This window comes from Rhipicephalus microplus, unplaced genomic scaffold (assembly GCF_043290135.1).
Source record: "Rhipicephalus microplus isolate Deutch F79 unplaced genomic scaffold, USDA_Rmic scaffold_90, whole genome shotgun sequence".
NCBI lineage: Eukaryota > Metazoa > Arthropoda > Arachnida > Ixodida > Ixodidae > Rhipicephalus > Rhipicephalus microplus.
The window spans coordinates 878,792-899,288 of NW_027464662.1; the positions used below are offsets into that span (position 1 = coordinate 878,792).

At 47.2% G+C, this 20,497-nt stretch overlaps 1 protein-coding gene across 4 annotated transcripts in view; it reads right to left on the reverse strand.

Annotated features, from left to right (window-relative positions):
* LOC119184280 (Transcriptional adapter 2A) overlaps positions 1–20,497 on the reverse strand; it is a 136,787-nt gene that overhangs the window by 114,897 nt on the left and 1,393 nt on the right. The gene's annotated exons all lie outside the window — the stretch shown is intronic.

The window sequence follows — 20,497 nt, forward strand, 5'->3', positions numbered from 1 at the left end:
GTCCACAAGCAAACGTAGTCACCAGGAGAAAACTCTACGGTGACATGCTTGGCATCGTAGTGACTCTTGCTGTGTTCTTGCGAAGACAATGTTCGAAGGCACGCTAGTTGACGTGCTTCTTCAGCATGACACAACGTGTAAGCGATGGACAGATCTTCCTGATGCGAGAAAGATAATAGAGTGTCCAGAAAACTCCGTGGATTTCGTTCGTAAAGCAGAAAGAAGGGCGAATGTCCAGTAACTTCATGCTTGGCGGTGTTATACGCGTAAGTAACAAACGGTAAGATGGTGTCTAAGCTCCTGTGGTCAGCATCAATGTACATCGATAGCATATTCGTAAGAGTTAGATTTGTTCTCTCAGTGAGACCATTAGTTTGCCGATGGTAAGGGGTGGAGTGGCGATAAGAGGAGCCACAGAGGCGCAAGATTTTTACAACCACATCAGCGATAAATTGCCGTCCACGGTCACTGATGACAACCTGTGGAGCACCGTGACAGAGTATGACCCGATGTAACAGAAAAGAAGAAACAGTGGCTGCTGTGGCCGATGTCAGTGCATCCGTTTCCGTATAACGAGTTAAATAATCCACGCACACTATAAAATATCGGTGGCGGGATGGGGTCTTAGAAAGGGGTCCGAGCAAGTCGATGCCGACTTTTTCAAAAGGGGATGTCGGTGGAGGGATGGGCTGCAAGTAACCTGCCGGGGAAGTGGTGGATCGCTTGTGGCACTGACATATACCGCAGCTGGCGACGTACGGTTTTGTGGGTTTCCACATTCTCAGCCAGTAGAACCACTCACGTAGTCGATGTAGCGTATATGTGAAACCGAGATGACCGGATGTTATGTCATCGTGCATAGAATGAAGGACGACCTGGCGCAGGTTTTCCGGCATCAGTAGAAGCAACTGGAGGCCATCGGCTGAATAGTTTCTTTTATACAGCAAGCCATTTGAAATTGTGAAATGCTTGTTGGCAAAGTTATGTGCAGCTTTGAGCAAGGGTTTCAGGGTAGGGTCGCGCTGTTGCTCACGTTTGAAGCTGCTGGTATCTGAGAAGTCGGAAAAGAGAGAAACTAAATAGTCATTAATGTCATCGTCATCAGCATTTGTGTGTACTGAAGGAAGGCGGGGTAAGCAGTCGGCATCCGTGTGACATCGTCCACTTTTATAGGTCACAGAAAAGCTGTACTCTTGGAGGTGCAATGACCAACGACCCAGCCGGCCAGACGGGTCGCGAAGTCCCACAAGCCAGCATAGTGGGTGATGATCAGTCACTATTGTGAACTCGCAGCCATGTAGATATGGTCGGAACTTCTGAATGGCGAAGACGACTGCTAAGCACTCGAGCTCGGTGACGGTGTAGTTCTTCTCTGCTCTGGTCAGTGTCCGACTGGCATATGCTACGACATGCTGACGGCTGTTGCAGAGTTGGACCAGCACAGCACCAACACCTAGCCCACTAGCATCAGTATGAAATTCAGTCAAAGCATCAAAATCAAAATACTTTAGGATGGGTCCTGAAGTTAATAAAAACTTCAGCTGTTGAAATGCAGCCTCACATTTATCACCCCACAAGTACGGTGTGTCTTTACGAAGAAGAGACGTCAGTGGGGAGGCAAGTTGTGTGTAGCTCTTAATAAATCTGCGGAACCCAGCACAGACCCAGAAAACTTCACAGGTCCTTCACTATTCATGGTTGTTCAATGTTGCGACCACTGCGGTCTTCTGTGGGTCTGGTCGTACGCCTTCTTTATCCAATAGGAAGCCTAATACGAGGGCTTGACATTCTCCAAAATGGCACTTCTTTGAGTTTAAAACAATGCCAGCTTCGCATAAGCATTCAAACACAAGCGACAAGCGGTGGTTATGCTTTTGAAAAGTCTTGCCGTAGATAATCACATCATATAAATAGCACATGCAAATTTCTCATTTTAGTCCACAGAGTACTGTAGCAATAAATCTCTCGAATGTCGCTGGAGCATTACACAAATCAAAGGGCATAACATTAAACCCAAAAAGACCGTCTGGTGTTACGAAGGCCGTCTTCTCTTCATCTGAGGGATGCATAGGAATTTGCCAATACCCAGAACGCAAGTCGACAGAAGAAAAATAGGAGGCAGAATGCAGGCAGTCCACGGCGTCATCAATACGTGGCAAAGAGTAGACGTCCTTTTTTGTGATGGCATTTAGGCGACGATAGTCTACGCAGAATCTCCATGAATTATCCTTCTTCCTGACTAGAATGACAAGAGCTGCCCACAAACTACACGATTTTTGTATGACGCCCTTCTTTAGCATGTCTTCAACTTGCTCAGCGATTACTTTCCTTTCGGAAGGCGATACGCGATAGAGCTTCTGGCGTATTGGTGGTGCTTGGCTGTATAGATGCGGTGTTGCGTACGTGAATACGGTGGCGTAACGGTAGACGTCTCGTCTTGGGCAAAGTGAAAGACTGAGGCGGAGCCTGCGATCACCTCCTGCAGCAGCGACCGTTCAGTTGAAGGAAGTGACTTGTTGATCATACGGTCAATGCTGGCAGAATAGTCGGGGTACGAGTTGGCATGGGGCTTCTTTACATCCACCGACAGTTGAATTGACCGTATGGTAAGAGTACTTTGCTCTTGAAAGCTTGCCAATTTAAGTCCTGCAGGTAGAGATATGGGCTGTGCGGAAACGTTCACAGTCCAAAAATCGGCACAAAAGCATGAGGCAGCGAGGCACAATAACGTTTTTTTTAAGTGCGTTACTGAAGTTCGGCTCGGCTAAACCGTAGTAAGAACCTGCACAAGAAGACGAAGAGTTTACGTGCACAAACATTACGGTATGCGGGGCCAAGCAGAGGTGTTCAGACACGGAAAACACTTCCGAGGTGTCATCAACGGTACCTGTCGTCAATGGAAAGGGCAACACGGGACGAAAAATAATCCCACCACTACCACAATCCAGAGTGGCACCAGATTCCCGCAAAAAATCTATACCTAGAATGACGTCGTGGGTCACATGTGCAAGCACCTTTAGTTCAGCTCTAAACGTTTGATTTCCTACAGAAAGTAAAACAGAACAAACACCAACCGGGCTCAACGTTTCCCCCCCTACACCGCGGAACATAGCACTCCGATTCCAAGCAAATATTACTTTAGTCCCAAGACAATTTTTAAAAGACATGCTCATTATGCAAACGGCAGCACCGGTATCAACTAGTGCAACAGTACTCACATTGTCTACAAAAACACTCACTTTGTTCTCAACCATTACAACACAAGGGCGTCTTGCGGAAGATGATTCTGCGGCCTCGCCCCCATCGGTCGCACCAGTTAGTTTCCCAGTGGTGGTGGCGTCCCCGAGCGGCGACACGGGGATGGGGATTGCTGTTGGCATCGCTGTGGGGTAATGCTGCGGTCGGAGCAAGGCGAGTCAGCACATGCTGCGTGTTGCCGTTGAAAAGAGCCATGAAATGGTCGAGACTCGCCAGCAGATACGTAGGGCGTGTACACGTTGAATTGTGGAGGTCGCTACTGGCGACAGTAGCAGTACCTAGTGATGTGTCCAAGTTAGCCCGCAGTTGTAGGAAGTATGGATGTCGCGTCTAGTCGTCCCCAGCGAAGCAGACCTCGTTGGTAGGTAAAAGCCGAGCGATGGCGGCTGAGGAGTAAATCGTCGTGATGCAGCTTGCCTGCATTCCTGGTTTTCGAGTGGCGGTTCACTCCTTCATTCAAACCGATCGGTATAATTCGGGCGAGGCTCAAAGTCGCTCTGACGCATCCGAGGTACCGGTAGTTCACGGGGCCGTTGGCCGAATGCACACTGATGGCAGACACCGGCAGTGTTCACAGCTTGCACTTGAGCAAGTTCTTCCTTAACCACTCGTCTTATAAGAGAAGAGATGTCATCTTGCGATAGAAGGTTGACACTTGCAATCATGGGCACATTGTCAAGACTCCCAAATTTCAGTAGGACTCTCCTCCTTTTAAGCGCTTCGAACAGTCGGCAGTGTCTCCTTAGGTCAGAAAGTGGGTGTAGGTCATCCTTAGTGATAAGAAAATTGTACATGTCTTCCGCAATACCATTGAGCAGATTACCTACCTTATCTTCATCAGGTATGGTCACACTCACGATTCCGCAAAGCTTCAAGACGACCTTGATGTAGGTGGTGCATATTTTGCCAGGTAACTGAGCTCTGCGTGAAAGCGTTTGCTCTGCCTGCTTGACCTTAGCTGTTGAGTCACCAAAACACCTCTTCAGCTCGTCCACAAAAATGTCCCATGTACTCAATGCACTCTCGTGGTTGTCGAACCAAAGAGACGCGGTGCCGATGAGAAAAAACACCTCGCTCTCAAGCTGCTTAGCAGTGCTCCAGCGGTTGATGCGACTCACCCTTTGGTAGAGCTTGAGCCAATCCTCAACATCGTCATCCGGCTGCCCCGAAAAGGTCCTTGGTTGACGTTCAGGCGTGCCGCAGCGAGCTTGTCCTGGCGGGTGAGCGTGTTGCTCATCAGCAACGAGGTTGTTATGGCCTGCTCCCACGTCCTCCATGTCTGGTAGCTGCGGTGGCAAGCCTGCCAAGCGTCTGCTCCATCGCAAATTCGGTAGAGCTGGGTCATCAAGATCGATGTACCCGGCACCTTCCACCAAACTGTTACGAGAGATTGTGTTTATTTACAGATGAAGTGAAATGGCATTGGGAAAGAGCAGCGTACTTTTGAGATAGGCCTACTCCGGTTCACCCAACCAAACAGTCCAAGCGCCGCTCCACTTCTCTTCTTCTTTCATGCCCTGTACGCTCGCGCATTTTGTTGCAATATATATATATATATATATATATATATATATATATATATATATATATATATATATATATATATATATATATATATATATATATATATATATATATTGTCACGAGTTATAAAATACAGAGGGTTTATTTAGGAACATGGACCGTGGAACTCGTACAGACGCTCTCAAAAGAAGGCCGCTAAGATTGTTGTCTTCTTCATTCGCCTACACTGCGTCTCTCCAGCAAATCCGCGATCTTCATTGTCGTCGCTATCTCGCAGCTAGACGCAGCTATGCACGCGGCATTACCCTCACGCCAGAGTGAGTGTCGTCCCGATACTCACCAGGTAAAGATGCGGCTAGCGGGTGTTTACATCACTCAGAGTGGTTAAGTTTCATGCGAACCATGTGCACTGTCTCAGGCAGATGCTGGCGACATTTCGAACAAGAGGAGGCGTTGGGCACGACTTCATAGGTCATGTCACTAAGACGGCGCAAAACCTTGTAGGGTCCAAAGTATCGGCATAGGAGTTTCTCCGAGAGGCCTCGCCGTCGCACAGAAAACCAAACCCAGACTCCTGGTTGATAAGCGGCGAATCGATGGCGAAGGTTGTACCATTGGGTAAGTTGCTGCTGGTTGATTATTGTGACGCAGGCAAGCTGCCTTGCTTTCTTAGTGCGCACAGTTAAGTCTGCGACATCTGTCTCTGAATCACTGCAATCATAAGGCAGCATGGCGTCAAGCATTGTAATAACTTCTCTGCCATGAATTAGTGTGAACGGTGTTGTTTTCTTTGCTTCCTGGCACACCGTATTATACGCGAATGTGATGTACGGCAAGATTCGGTCCCAATTCTTGTGTTGCACGTACATGCAAAACATCTCAGCAATTGTCTTGTTAACTCGTTCTGTAAGCCCATTCGTTTGTGGGTGGTAAGCTGTCATCTTCCTATGCGCTGTGCCACTGACCGTAAGCACAGTGCTCAAAAGTTCAGCTGTAAATGCCGTACCTTTGTCTGTTATGACAACAGCTGGAGCACCATGTCTCAGGACAACATCACAATGAGGAACTGGGCCGCTTTAGCTGCAGTGCCACTCGCTATTGCCTTTGTCTCTGCGTATCGGCTGAGGTAGTCCGTCACCACTATAACCCATTTGTTGCTGCTGTCCGATGTTGGGAATGAGCCCAGCAGATCCATTGTGATTTGAGAAAACGGAGTTTCTGGCACTGGCACAGGATCTAGTAGCCCAGTGGGTTCGACAGGTGGTACTTTGCACGGCTGATAGTCAATGCATGTTCGGACGTAATGTTTCACCTCTGCTGCGATTCTTGGCCAGTAATATTTTTTTTTTTATGCGTGTCAGTGAGCTTGTGAAACTGAGGTGACTCGCATTGGCTTCGTCATGGCAGGCTTGTAAAATTTCGCTGCGGAGAGCTTCAGGAACTACCAACAGATAGCTTCTACCTGTTGATTTGAAATTCTTTTTGTACATAATTTGGTCTGATAAACAGAATGACGAGACGTTCTTTGAAAACACTCTTGCTGCATTGCCAACTCGTTCGTTCAAGAATTGTATAAGCAAGTTGAGCTCCCGATCATCTTGTTGTTGCTGAGAAATGATAGCCGCATCAACAACTCCTAAATAACTTGTGAATTCATCATCCTCTGTAGCCGGCTATTCCATCGGTGACCTTGACAAACAATCGGCATCTAAGTGTTGCCTTTCGGACTTGTAAACTACGGCCATGTCGTACTCTTGGAGCCATAAGCTCCATCGTGCTTAACGTCCAGATGGGCCTTTTTCGTGTTGGTCAACCATCAAAGAGAGTGATGGTCGCTTAAGACTTGGAAAGCGCGGCCATATAAGTACAAGCAAAACTTCACAACTGCCCAAATGACAGCCAGACACTCCTCCGTTCTCGAGTAGTTGGACTCGGCGCGTGTCAACGTTCTGCTAGCGCAGGCAACTACTCTCTCCACACTATTTTGGCACTGGACAAGAACAGCATCTAGGCCCACATTGCTGGCGTCTGTATGGATGGCTGTTGGTGCATCCTCATCGAAGTGAACGAGAACGGGAAGAGTTTGTAGACGCTGCTGCAGCTCGTTGAACAAAGCTTCTTGCTCTTCACCCCATACAAAAGCAACGTCTTCCGTTGTAAGGTGGGTGAGTGGAGAGGCGATATGTGCAAAGTGTGCTATAAATCCCCGGTAGTAGGCACAGAGACCCAGGAAATGCCTGACCGCTTTCTTATCAACAGGCCTCGCGAACTTTGCGACGGCTGCAGTTTTATTTGGGTCAGGCTTCACACCTTCACGTCTGACCACGTGTCCCAGGCACTGGAGTTCTTCGAAGCCGAAGAAGCATTTTTCCGGTTTTAGTGTGAGTCTAGCGGACCACATGGCTTGAAGGACTCACAGCAGCCGCTTTAGATGTTCTTCAAATGTGGCCGAAAAAACAATCATGTTGCTGAGGTACACAAGGCACGTTTTCCATTTCAGGTCGAACAGAATGGTATCCATTAGTCTCTGTAACGTGGCTGGGGCTGAGCACTGACCGAAAAAGAGGACTTTGAATTCATAAAGCCCATCTGGTGTCACGAAGGCTGTCTTTTCTCAGTCGTGCTCATCTACTTCTATTTGCCAATATACACGTTTAAGGTCCATTGACGAGAAGTAGCGCGCATGCCGTAGCCTGTCCAAAGAGTCATTGATCCGTGGTAATGAATAAACATCTTTTTTCATAACGTGGTTCAGCTTACGATAATCAATGCAAAAACGCAAGCTGCCATCTTTCTTTTGCACGAGTACAACTGGCGATGCCCAAAGACTCTTTGATGGTTGGATTACATCATCCTCTAGCATCTTCTTGACTTGCTGCCGGGTTACCTCAAGTTCTTTCTGAGCGACCTGATATGAGATCCGTTGAATCGGTCTTGCTGTGTCTTCCGTAATGATGCGAAGCTTAGTCAAAGGCGTGTGACCCACTCGTGATGTCGATGAGAAGCAGTCCTTGAACTAGTTAAGCAGCTCCATAGGACGGCATCTTTCAGTCAGTGTTAGACTCGGACGAATATCGACTGGTGGTGTATGCGGAGCTGATTGGGCTGTGGCTTCCCTTTGCATAAGAAGACAGTCGGGAAAGTATTCAAGTTCCTCGAGGTATGCCACAGCTGTGCCTTTACCGATGTGTCGGCGCTCATTCGTGAAGTTGGTCAGAAGCACCTCTACGTGCCCATTCACTGAGCTGACGATTCTGCGAGCGATGGCAATGCCTTGGCGAAAAAGAAGGGCAGTGAGAAGGGCAGTGAGTCTTCATTACAGTGCACACCGTAACACACGGAAACAAGACTACATGACAGTGGTTGCACGCAGACGTCGTCGTCGACCACACATCACACCTTGGGTTCTTGGTCTGGATCATAAGTCACAGGCTTGTCAGCGGCGAATGATGTAATCACACCATCACGTATATTGACAACAGCACTGTACTCATTTAGGAAGTCCACTCCCAGTATCAGAGGTTTCAGATAGTATCCGAGAGTATAAGAAATGTGGCTACAAAAGTCACATTCTCAATCGTGAGTTTTGCTGTACATTTTTTTGTGGATGTCATTACCTGGCCTCCAACATTTTCGATATAATGGCCCATCCATTCCATCCCGACTTTCTTGAGTTCATCTGCCAATCGTTCACTCATTATGGGAAAAGTCTGCACCAGTGTCGACTAAGGCCATCCCTCCAACGCCATCAATCGTCACAGCGAGGTCGGCAGTCGCAGTTTTCTCAGCGGAGTCTTCATCGTCGTCTCTCACGTGTTTCGGCAGGAGTGGGGGATTTTCCGCAATTCGACGGCTTGCAACCGTCCCCCCAGAAATCACTGCTTTCAGTTTCCCCGCCGTGGGCTGGGAGGCCGACCTCTGACAGCGTCAGCATAACTACGGCGGCTTGGTGAAGCAAAACGAGCCGGAGATGGTGAGCGCGTCAAGAAGGTAGCAGAGCCTTCCCGCTGGCCAGCCTGGTGGTCGTCTTTGGAGGCACAGCTTTCGTCAAAGTGTCGGTGCATGGCGGCAGATGCACTCCCGCGGTATTCAGCTCAGCGTGGGCCAAAATGTTAAATGAGCCCTCGCTCTCCACAGTTGTAGCAGAGTGGTCGGCGATCCGCAATGCGCCGTATGTCGGTCTTCCGCATATAGGGTCGCCTGACAGAATCCTGCTGAGCCCAGGCTGCCACAGGATACGGTTCGAGGTACTGCGGCACTTGCATGGGCGTGGGTCAACGAACAGTGTCTGCATATCTCAATCCGTTCGGCTGGTAGGATACTTCTGAAGCCAATGGATGACGCACAGCGTCTGCGTAGGTATACGAGTTTGGATGGTACGGCAGAGCGGAATGTTGCTGAGGAGAGGCAAACGCTTGTCGAAGTTCGTGGCGAACGACACCAGCGACAGAGGCTACTGTGGACTCCTGCTGTGGGGGCGCCTGTGACAGCAATGTATACTTTGCGTTCTCCTTCGCAACCTCTTCATGCATGATCTGTCAAATCAGGTGGCGTAGAGAAAACTCGTCGTTTGTGGTAAGTGCGGCAGTACCTGCAGCTGCACCAGTGGCCGAGCAATCAGACTGCCGGTACCGTTGCTGCAGCGCCTGCTCTATTACGGTGGCCTCCCTGATGAACTCGCCCACTGTTGTTGGCGAATTGCGCACAAGACCAACAAACAGCCGCTCTTTGACGCCCCTAGTGATTAGGCTTAGCTTTTGAGCCTCGGGCATGTTGGAGTCCGCGCGGTGGCACGAGCGCACCACATCCTCAGCAAACATGGCGACGCTTTCATGCAGCTGTTGGGTGCGTCCCTCAAGAAGGTGTTATGCATTTTCGCATCCATCCATGTTACCAAAGGTGTCAATAAACCGATGACAAAACTCCCATGTTGTCAATCTTGCCTCACGATTTATAAACCACGTCCTTGCGCCGTCTTCAAGGGCGTAGTATACGTGGAAGAGCTTTTCATCGAGACTCCTGTAGTTAGTTCGATTTAGCTACCCTTTCGAACTGCTCAAGCCAGTCTTGCGCATCTTCGTTCGACCCGGCCATAAAATGGTTCAGGAATGCGCATATCCTGGACCGTCACCTGTGCAGGACTCCTTAAAAATGCCATTTCTTGAGTAGGGGTGGCTCTCGAAAGTGTTGCTCCTTCTAAAATGCCAAATTCTGGTTCAAGACCTTGAAGGCGACAGCTGGAGCAGTGCACAGGCGTCTCCACGCGTGGCTGTCTCGTAAGGCTGGACTCGGGGCTTATCATAGGGGTGCCGAACATGAAGTGATAGTACACAGCACCTCCATCAGTGTCGCGGATTATAAAATACAGAGGGTTTGTTTAGGAACACGGACAGTGGAACTTGTAGAGACGCTCTCAAAAGAAAGCCACTAAGACTGTCGTCTTCTTCACTCGCCTGCGCTGCGCCTGTCAAGCAAATCCGCGATCTTTATTGTCGTCGCTATCTCGCAGCTAGGCGCAGCTATGCACGCGGCAATGTGTGTGTGTGTGAGTGTGTGCGTGCGTGCGTGCGTGTGCATGTGTGTGTGTGTGTGCGTGCGTCCGTGCGTGCGTCCGTGCGTGCGTGCATGCGTGTGTGTGAACTGAATTCACTGCGTAAAAACGAAAAAACCACGACTGATATGCTCAAGGCAATGTGACCGATTCCGCCTGCTCCGAGCCGGTTTTACCTGCTCCGTAATATACACAAAAAAGCAGCGATGGCGTAGTGGTTAGAGCATCAACCTCGCATGCAAAAGGTTCGAGGTTTGAATCCCAGTGCCGCACAGTTCCCAACCGGATTTTTTTTTAAATCCGCGTGGTGATGGAACTGCATTAAGAGGCCCGGGTTGCAGCCTCACCGGTGACCACCGCCAGGAATGCACTCTGTTACCAGAAAAGGATTGGCCACCCTGGTGCAGTATCAGGTCACTACCTCCCACATGCATACGTCAATTAACTCACGGTCCTATGTTCACAGCGGCTGCGAAGCAACTGACCCCGGCAGCGGTCAGATCTGCAATGCAGCAGAGGGTGCTAAGAATCTCTGGGTCCGGACAGGCCACCATTGAAACCTGAACTCGGCAACGTTTAATGCTGGAACCTTATCTAGTGAGGCAAGTCTAGCTGTACTATTCAAGGAGCTAGAGGGTGTTAAATGGGATGTAATAGGGCTCAGTGAGGTTAGGAGAACAGGTGAGGCCTATACAGTGCTACAGAATGGGCACGTCCTCTGCTATCGTGGTTTGGCTGACAAAAGAGAACTGGGCGTGGGGCTCCTTATTCACAAAAATATAGCTGGTAACACAGAGTAACACTATAGCATTAATGAAAGGGTGGTAGGTATTGTAATTAAACTCAACAAAAAATACAAGATGAAAGTTGTACAGGCTTATGAGCCTACATTCAGCTACGATGACGCGTTAGTTGAAAGCTTCTATGAAGACGCGGAATCGGCAATGAGTAAAGTAAAAACACAGTATACTATACTGATGGGCGACTTCAATGCCAAGGCAAGAAAGCAGGCTGGAGACCAAACAGTAGGAGATTATGGCATCGGCACTAAAAATTCCAGAGGGGAGTTATTAGTAAAATTCGCAAAATGCAATAATTTACAGATATTGAATACCTTCTACCGAAAACGAGGGAACCGTAAGAGGACGTGGAGGAGCCCTAATGGGGAAAGTAAGAACGAAACTGACTTTATATTGAGTGCACACCCAGGCATCGTGCAGGATGTGAAAATGCTTGGCAAGGTACGATGCAGTGACCATAGAAAGGTAAGGTCTCAAGTTAGCCTAGAGTTGAAGAAGGAACAACAGAAACTGATACGCAAGAAGTCAAAAAATGAGCTAGCACTGAGAGGGAAAGCATAGAAATTCAAAGTTTCACTTCAGAACAGGTACTTGGCTCTTATCGAAGAAACCAGCCTTAGCGTTGATGCAATAAATGACAATCTGACGCGTGTCATTACGAAGTGTGCAGTGGAAGTTAGAGGTACGGTAATAAGGCAGGACACTGACAAGCTGTGCCAGGGGGAGAAGAATCTCATTAAGAAACGTTAAGAAACGTCAAGGCATGAAAGCCTCAAACTTGACAAAATAGAGTAGGCAAAGCTTTCGAACTTGATTAATAAGCGTAAGATATCCAATGTAAGAAGGTATAACATGGAGAGAATCGAGCACACTCTAAAGAACGGAGGAAGCGTCAAAGCAGAGAAGTGGAAACTTCGAATAGGCAAAAACCAGATGTATGCACTAAGGGACAAGGAAGGCAAAGCAATTACCAATATGGATAGGATAGTTAAAATAGCGGAGGAGTTTTACAGAGATCTGCACAGTAGCAGGGACAACCACGACCATAATATAAGAGCTAGCAGTAACCCAGATGACACCCCACCAGTAATCACAAAAATCAGAGAAGCCTTGGGAGGAATGCAAAGAGGCAAAACTGCTGGTGAGGATCGGGTAACATCAGACCTGCTGAAAGACGGACGAAAGATTGTGCTATAAAAACTAGCCACCCTGTTTACGAAGTGTCTCCTGCCGGAGAGAGTACTGGAATCTTGGAAAAATGCTAACACCATCTTAATACATAAGAAAGGAGATGACAAGGACTTGAAGAATTACAGACCGATCAGCATGCTCTCCATCGTATACAAGCTATTTACAAAAGTAATTGCTAGCAGAATTAAGACATCATTAAAATTCAGTCAACCAAAGGAACAAGCAGGATTTCGAACGGGCTACTCGACAATCGACCACATTCATACTATCAATCGGGTAATAAGGAAACGCTTAGAGTACAGTCAACCACTGTACATAGCCTTGGTAGATTACGAGAAGGCATTTAATTAAGTATAAATACCAACAGTCATGCAGATACTGCAGAATCAGGGCGTCGATGAAGCATATATAAACATCCTGGAAGAAATCTGCAGGGGATCAACTGCTACCATAGAGCTTCATAAGGAAAATGACAGAATACCAATCAAGAAGGGTGTAAGACAAGGTGATACAACTTTCCCAATTCTATTTACCACGTGCTTACAGGAGGTTTTCAGATGCCTAGAATGGGAACAGTTAGGAATAATAAGAGTTAATGAAGAGTACCTTAGTAACGTTTGCTTCGCCGATGACATTGCACTGCTGAGTAACTCAGGGGACGAATTGCAGCTCATGATTGCTGAATTAAAGAAGAAGAGCAGAAAGGTAGGTCTTAAAATTAATCTGCAGAAAACGAAAGTAATGTACGACAAACTCGGAAGAGAACAGCGCTTTGAGATAGGTAATAGTGTACTTCAAGTAGTAAAAGACTACGTCTACTTAAGACAGGCAATAACCACGGAGCCGAACCACGAGATGGAAGTAACTAGGAAAATAAGAATAGGGTGAAGCACACTTAGCAAGCACTCTCAAATCATGACAAGTAGATTGTCACTATCCCTCAAGAGGAAGGTATATAACAGCTGCATCTTGCTGGTACTTAGCTACGGAGCAGAGACCTAGAGACTTACAAAGAGGGTTACGCTTTAATAGAGAACGATGCAGCGAGCAATGGAAAGGAAACTGGTAGGTGTAACCTTAAGAAACAAGAAGAGAGCAGAGTGGATCAGAGAATAAACCGTGGTTAAGGATATCATAGTGGAAATCAAGAAGAAATGCACATGTACCGGGCATGTAGCACGTAGGCAGGTTAAACGCTGGTCATTAAGGATAACTGACTGGATTCCCCGAGAAGGCAAGAGGGTTAGGGGAAGACAGAAAAAATCACAGCATACCCACAAAGTGAAGAATGATGAATGGGGCGAAGCGGCCTTCAGCCTGCCCGTCCGTTCGTTCTTGCTTCCGTCTGTCCGCGTGACCATTTGTAAGTCCGCCCGTGTGTACGTGCGTCCATCCATCTGTCCGTCTGTGCATGCATCTGTCCGTGCATATGTCCATCCGTCTGCTAGTATGTCTGTCCATCTTTCCATGCATCCATCTGTGCGTCTATTTAGTGAACACTCTAAGTACCACCATGTCGCATCTCCTGTGGCACAATACCCGCTCTAGAGCAGGTATGTGCCTAGCATGTCATGCCAACGGACAGGGGCATTGATCGACCCTAGGGAGCTTCGCCCCTAAAAGTTGGGTGGGTAGATGAGATTAGAAAGTTTGTGGGTATAAAGTGGCAGCAGCAAGCACAGGACTGAGTTAACTGGAGGAACATGGGAGAGGCCTTTGTCCTGCAGTGGACATAGTCAGGCTAATGATGATTACCACAGCCGCTTCACAATTGTCCCTTCCTGCTGACCATTGGTAACAAGCCGGCAAGCTTTTTTGGCACTCAAAAAACCACTTGGACACCATGGGAGAGGCCTTTGGGAGAGGCCTTTGTCCTGGAGTGGACATAGTGAGGCTAATGATGATGACCATCCCCCAGCTCGCAGAGCACCTCAGCCATACCATATATGAGATGCTAGTCAAATACGTTGAGGGTGACCACCAGGACTGGGACATTGATTTGCCATATGTGACATTTGCCTACACTTCCTTGCATCAGAACACTGCCCGCTACTTGCGATTCTATCTCCTTTACGGCCACGACCTTTGGACACTTTGCAGCCTGCCACCACTGAAGGAAAGCCATTACACGCGCTGACCACGTGCGCCAACTCACCCTTAACAGTCTACAGACCTCACAGGAGCCCAAATGGCCGCTCTACAATTGTCATTATAGAGACATGCACTTTTCCTCATGTTCTCTGGTCACCCACTTAGCACGTGGGACTGTCTGAGAAACTGCTGTCACACTACACTGGATCATAGTGTATTGTCTGCCAGGTGACTGACATTATGTATGAGATTGTCTCAACCAATCCAGCAATGAGCGACGTTGTCAGCTTTGAATGACACTATTCATGTGGCTCGGGTCAAACCCTACTATTCTCCTTCAACCAAATCTGTGTATCTTAAGCACCAAGACGATAGTCCTGCCACTGGAGCTAATGATACAGAACAGCCGCCACAATCTGGCTGCATGAAAGAGGAGGAAGACGACATCGCTTTTGGTTGCTGCTGGACTGGCGCCACCTTGTCCACCTTGCACTGTGCATTTTTATTAGATTATTAAACAAGCTACTCATAACATTATTCCTATTTCTTCTCAATTAAGTCATTCAAGTAGTGCTCTAAACATACGATGAATAACAATGCAGAGATGTTACCCATTCTTCAGACCCCTTCCTTGATTGGGATTTTCCTGAGGAGCAGAGCAGCCACACACAATTTAGGATATCACTAAACAGTCATTCCCCATCATATCTCTTCTGCGGCACTCTTTAAAGAGAGAAAGAGGTTTATTCACATAAAGGAGAGGTCGGCCTGAGGGATGGTATGCTCTACACTGGGTGAGGGGAACGGGGAAGAAAGGATTGCGACGGGGAGGTAAGAAGGTGACTATGTACAGTCCCATAAGGTTGGTGCAGTGCTACTGACATGCCTGCAGTCCAGTGACTTGTGGAAAAAGCTATGACTGCTCTTCAGTATAGAAAATCTGTTGGTGTTGCTCACATGAGTATGCTGGAAAATACAAAATATGTGCTCTAGAGTTTCTGGCACTTCACAATGCCCACAATTAAAACCGGTGCCACAACAGCTGATGATATGGGCATAGCGTCTGGTGAAGGCCACACCAAGATGAATCCGGTATATCAAGCATGCGTCGTTTTAATTTATGAGCCATGCGGAACCACATTTTCGGGGTCTGATTTGAACAACATAACTTCTTCGCTAACTGACTGCTGCTTCACTCTCAGTCACAGCGAGCTTATATTGGGTTGCATCCAGTTTCACAAATATCTGACGTGACTGATTTGTACATAGAACAGGGGAAGCCAAGGAAGGGGCCACATATTTCTCACAGGTCTGTGGAGGCACTGATGTCAGTTGCATTGGTTTCTCGAGTTCCCTCACCGGGTTCTCAGCATGTGTCGTTTGTGGAGGAGGAAGCGAGGGGGGTGTGCTTTAGAAAATCAAGCGCGTTTGGTGCCTTGAAACACGATGCGTGTCCAATCGACACTGTGTTAGGGTGCGATTTTTCAAGAATTCAAGTGCTGTTTGTGACCCGTACACTAAAAAAATCACACAAAAAAATCACACAAAAATAAACTATTACGATGCAATATTAAAAGGAACCTTTTCATCTCTCAATCCACCGTCTGGCACAGTTTGAGCATGCGTGCCCATGCTCCCTTTTCCTTGACAGTAGCGCATCTAGTCTACCCGAGAGAACAAACTCGTCCCTCAGATAGACACTACAGCTTCTTTGAGAGGACCCATCACCCCACAAAAAAGTGCATGCTATTTCCCACTTTCTGGCTCACAGCAAAGGGTACTCTTCTTCAGCAAGGGTAACAACCCTCGCCGAGGAGTGAGAAGCCAATGAGGGGAGACAATCTCTCTGATAACAGCCAGCAGCCACAGATGCATCAATGCCAAAGAAGTAAGCCTTACCCTTTGTTCTCTTCTCTACTAGAGCAGACTATGTGACATTTACCTATTATTGCTAACACAGCAATAAAATGTTTTGTTTACCTAGCCTGTTGCCCTATTTTGTTGTAGCTGTGATAACTCGTGCTAAGGGCAGGGGCCGTTAATCGTGCACAATGTGACTGCGTGCATCTGGAGCTACTAGCCATGCATAGAGCTGACCCCTTCAAGCTTTTAGCCGTAAGCCAGTCTAGCCTAACTGGCTTCTTTGTCCTGTCAGAAATGAAACATCCTTACTGTTCATACAGTACGCTTGCTATCGAAGTAAACTTCATGTGGCATCATGTTCACCATTAACATTCTCGGTGAGGTCCTGCAACCATTGTCGCTAGGTAGCTACTGGACGAGCCACTCATCTCCGACACCAGTGTTCTGGTCATCTTCAAAGCAGTCAACGGGAAAGAGTGGTTAATCCTAGGTGCATACTCGGCCCTTGCTTTCAAGTGGCTTTATGGCTCAGCTGACGACATGGCGCCTCGGGGACTGTATCGTGGGTTGAAGCCATTCAACTGATGAAAGCAAAACACTGTAGATACTCAGGATATTATTGCGACACGGCTGTGACAAGCTCGAGGAAGCTTCACATGGTCGTGGCCGAGATCAACATCCACACCACAGACTCCTAGCACCATGCTCTCTGGGCCTAGTATCGTACACTCTTGTCACTAGAACGATCTAGGCTTGACTCCATTCTTCGACTGGTGCCTTAAAGACAATACTGACTGCTTCTCCGTCACCTTTCGACCACAGCTCGGGTCACGTGTGACAAGCTATCTTTGCAAATCGTGTGCGGGGATGTGTTGTGCATACCCTCCATCTTTCTCGTTTGGTGCACATCACTGGGGACCATCACATACCATTGCAAACCATGATTGGGCATCATCACTCTTTTTTTTTTCCTTTTTTCGTTTGGCACATGCCTCATGCCCCTTTACTCATGGCAAAACGTGATACTACAAGGTGCCTTGTTAGGGTATCATAAAGTGAGACCACAACAGCAGAACAAAGGTGTGTTGAAATAGCGTGAAAGAGAACAAGATAGACAGGTAGCAAACTTTGACAAAGCAACATGTCATCACATGAGGCATGTAGGGTGGTTGCAAGATGAGGTGGTCAATAATATTTCCTAGGTTCCTGTCGCAGAAATTTTCAGCAGCAATGCTCTTCAAGACTCCAGATATGGCAGGACCACATCGACCGGTATTGCTCAGTGCACGCTCTGGTGACTCTATGAGGTACCAAGAAAGGAATACTGTCATGCTAACACAGGAGGCCAGATTTGTAGACAACATATCAGCCAGCGTTCTGTTCAGTCGTTCCGTAAGACCATTTGCTTGAGGATGATATCCCGTCGTTTTTCTATGACTGGTGTGCGTCAATTTCATAATACATTTCATCAGGTCGGTCGTAAATGCAGTCCCTCGGTCCGTGATCAACGCTTTTGGAGCTCCGTGCCGCAGTACTATGTTGGAGACGAAGAATTCGGCTACTTCAACCGCTGATCCTTTAACAAGAGTCGCTGTCTCGGCATATCTGGTTAAATAGTCGGTCGCAACTATTATCCACCGTTTTCCCGATGACGACGTAGGAAATGGGCCCAGTAAGTCCATTCCCACCTGTGTGAATGAGGCTTCTGGTGGTTCTATCGGTTGAAGGAGACCTGCTGGTTTTAGCGGTGGCGTTTTACGTCTTTGGCCATCCCGGCAGGTTCTGACAGTCTCGTACAGAGCTAAGCAACTTCGGCCAGTAGTATTTAGTGCGGATGCGTGCTAACGTTCTGCTTACTCCTAAGTGTCTAGCTGATGGATCGTCGTGGCAAGCCTCCAAAATCTCTGGTCGCAGAGGTGAAGGGACAACAAGCAGGAATGTCGCTGTATTGTTGTCAAAGTTCCTTTTATACAGGATGTTGTTTCGTAGGACAAACGCTGACAAGCCGCGGACAAAAGGTCGTGGAACATCGACAGACTGTCCTTGTAGGTACTTGATCAAGAGGAGTATCTCAGGGTCGGACCGCTGCTACCCTGCATCTTTCTCGTTTGGTGCACATCACTGGGGACCATCACATACTATTGCAAACCATGACTGGGCATCATCACTCTCTTTTTTCCTTTTTTCATTTGGCACATGCCTCGTGCCCCTTTACTCATGGTAAAACGTGATACTACAAGGTGCCTTGTTAGGGTATCATAAAGTGAGACCACAACAGCAGAACAAAGGTGTGTTGAAATTGCGTGAAAGAGAACGAGATAGACAGGTGGCAAACTTTGACAAAGCAACATGTCATCACATGAGGCATATAGTGTGGTTGCAAGATGAGGTGGTCAATAATATTTCCTAGGTTCCCGTCGCAGAAATTTTCAGCAGCAATACTCTTCAAGAATCCAGATATGGCAGTACCACATCAACCGGTATTGCTCAGTGCACGCTCTGGTGACTCTATGAGGTACCAAGAAAGGAATACTGTCATGCTCACACAGGAGGCCAGATTTGTAGATCAATGTGTATCAACACATTTATTTGTGATGCCCAATGACCAAGAAAACTAGAGAAATTCATTACAGCTCAAACAAAAGGCTCTCACTCTCTGTTATAAAATAACTTCACTCAGCTGAGCTGGCCAGCATACGTAATAACACGATACTGAACAAGTTGCCATTCGAAAGGAACACCTCCGAAGCAGCGGCCATTAGCATTAGTAAGGACTTCTGCAGGGAAGTCCGAATGAGCTAGTACGGGTCTTAGTAGTGCAACGAGCTGACGATGCTTGGACAGAACCCTAGCATGTTCTTTTAGTTAGTTACGTTGGGTTTTATGGCGCAAAAGCAACAATGACTATGATGCGCCAGGCACTGGGTGATTATGATAATAGGGTTAAAATGGGAGGTGAAAAGCAGATTTCTGTTTACAGTTTGGTTAGAAGACCTGTGGCGTCTAGAAACCTAAGAACATCCTGTATGGGGATGGATGCATTTTCTGATAGTATTAACATTGGGTGTAGAAGTGTTTGTGTTCTGTAAAACTGTTTAAAATAAATGTGTCTACTTTTTTCAAAGACTGGGCATGTTATTAAAATATGATTGATAGTCAGAGGTTCCTTGCAATGTTCGCATTCTGGCTGATCTTCTCCGCGCAATAAAAAGTTGTGGGTTAGGTGAGTATGACCTATACACAGGCGGCATAGTGTTACTTCGATGAAGCGCTTTTGGTAGTTGCAAAACTTCCATTCTTGTAGAATAGGCTTGATAAATTGAAGCTTGTTATGCACTTAAGCCTGCCACTCTTCTTGCCATTTTGCCCTAAAGGCTGTCCGACAACTGTTGAAACAGTCTCTGAATGGTGCCCTTATTTCTGCTATGCTTTGATGACCTGCCCTCGTTACTACCCTGTCTGCCTTTTCGTTTCCTGGGATACCAACATGGCTCGGCACCCATACAAGCCGGATTGTCTTGCCATTTTTCTCAGCTCTTTCTGGCTTCTGTAAAATGTCCCCGAGAAACGGTTCGTTTTCCGACCTTAAATGTAGGGCTTTTAATGCGCTAAGTGAGTCAGTGTATATGACAGCTTTTTGTGATTTCTTGATAAAATTTCTTCGAGAGCAATCAAAAGAGCATATACTTCTGCTGTGAAGATAGATATGAATGGTGGCAGTCTTATACATGTTTCTGAGTGTTTTGATATGACAGCACTTCCTGTATATTCTTGTTTTTTTGATCCATCAGTGTAGTATTCAGAGTGTGTGTTATATTTTTCTTGTACGGCTAAGAAATCCTGGATAATTTGTTCCCGTGGAGTTTCTTTCTTCCTTATATGAGTTAAGGCAAAGTCAGTGTAGTGCGAAAAGTCCAACCATGGAGCCAGTCTTTCCGGCATTCGTACAATGCTTAGTGCCTGATTCGGTACTTTGTAGTCTAGACATATTTATTCAAAGCGCAGGAGAAGTGGTCTTATCGTGTGCGGTCTGTTGTTGTATTGTATTATGCTACCGATGTGAGAGACAATAGTGTGACATATGTGGCTTGGTTTCGATCTGGTTCTTAAAACATAGGATACAGTAAGTAGCTCTCTTCTTTGTTCTAGGCACGGCTCGTTGCTCTCAGCATATAAGCTCTGGAGCATGTTCTTTTATTCTCAGACTGCTCCAAACAAG